Source organism: Pseudonaja textilis, chromosome 8 (genome assembly GCF_049901715.1).
Source record: "Pseudonaja textilis isolate UNSWEBS1 chromosome 8, rPseTex1.2, whole genome shotgun sequence".
Taxonomy (NCBI): domain Eukaryota; kingdom Metazoa; phylum Chordata; class Lepidosauria; order Squamata; family Elapidae; genus Pseudonaja; species Pseudonaja textilis.
In genome coordinates, this window is record NC_141997.1 from 47,961,425 (window position 1) to 47,963,147 (window position 1,723).

The 1,723-nt window shown below is 32.3% G+C and overlaps 1 non-coding gene across 1 annotated transcript; it reads right to left on the reverse strand.

Moving 5' to 3' along the window:
- Positions 1-1,085: 1,085 nt before the first annotated feature.
- On the reverse strand, positions 1,086-1,215 carry LOC113439506 (U4 spliceosomal RNA). The gene has a single exon (XR_003374571.2). It is a non-coding gene; the product is annotated as a U4 spliceosomal RNA (small nuclear RNA).
- Positions 1,216-1,723: the final 508 nt, after the last annotated feature.

Genomic DNA, 1,723 nt, shown 5'->3' on the forward strand with positions numbered 1-1,723 from the left:
CTAGGAAGCATCCAATTTATATTCTTCAAGCTCTCTGCAATTGGTGTGCCATACTAATGTGAAAATTATTGTTTTTTTGCAATATTTATAAAGATCGAGTTGCAGTTTTTCAAGGACATTGCTCACATTTCCTCTGGCTTTGACCTGTCAAGAATAATTAAAAAGAAAAAGAGTTATGGTACATAGCTACTTAAAGTATGGAACTGTGATCTACTATAGTACATATCCCACCACAAGCTGATTATTAATTCAATTTTCATAATCAATAGAAATTATAAAAGCTGCATTACCACATCATGCAGGATCATCATAGGTAGGAATGTCAAATGATCCAAGTTTTCGTCTGTTTGTCTGTCTATCATCTATCATTATCTATCTATCTATCTATCTATCTATCTATCTATCTATCTATCTATCTATCTATCTATCTACAAAAATCTATCTACAAAAATAGATTTATCACCTCTTTTTTATAGCAGCCCCTCAAATATTGGAAAACTGTTATGTCACCACTAGTCCTTCCTTTTACTAGATTAGACAAGCCCCACCATTGTTCATATGTTTGAGCCTCCAGCCCCCTAATTTTCTTTGTTGCTCTTATCTGCTTGCTAAAGTGATAGACTTGGTTATCTAATGTTAGCCTATCCATCCATCATCTCTTTCTCTCATCTGTCTGTCTGTCTGCCGGTCTGCCTGTCTATCATCTATATATCCATCTACTCATCTACCTATCTATCTATCTATCTATCTATCTATCTATCTATCCATCCATCCATCCATCCATCCATCCATCCATCCATCCATCCATCCATATTTATATTCATGCAATTCTTTTTGTAAACCTAATAGGTAAGATGAACATGTCCAGCCTTTTATGTGAATCAATACAGATAATAAAGTCTGAGATCTAATGTGTTGTACTAATTCAACAATAAACAAACCTTTTAATTATAACACATTTGACAATGATTTACACCTTTATACTGCTCCTAATGATATGCATGCTTTATGAACTGCACATTATTTCCTGCAAAGATACATTTAATATTACATAATGTCAAATAGAGCGTACATGTTATATGTAACATTCTGTAATGTAGAACATCATTGAACATTAACATTTAAATATTATTCCCAAGGAAAAAAGTTTTCAATTAGCAATCATCACACTTTGGATAAACTTCATTGGCTATGATGCTGCCACTGTTCAAAGCAACTCATTTTATAAGTCCTTACTTGACAAAATGTCCATTAAATTTGGATCTCTTCTGTTTATTATTGTTACTATCATAACAGTATGATAACAGCAGTTTATTTCAACATAGTTAAATTCTGTCAAAGTGTCCATAAAATGAGGCAGACTTTGGGTACCTATCAATGATATCACCACTAATGATCATGCACAATTATGCCCTCTTCTGTTTTATTTGCTTTCAATTTTTATTCTGGTCTGAAACTGAAATAAAAATTGATTGATGGATTGATTGATTACTTCTAGGTTATCAGTCTGTCCTTCACAAAGCTAAATTTTGAAGAATCTACATTATGTCCAACTGATGTTTCTAAATGATGGTATTTCTTCACCTTCTAAAATGAAATAACATATGAAGTTGGAGAAAGTTGAGAAAGTTGAAAAAAACTTTTTCTAGAATAAAACTGGAGCCAGGAAGAACTACTGATTATTCCTACTTTATTAGGCAGAGCTAGAAAATTGTGGAACATT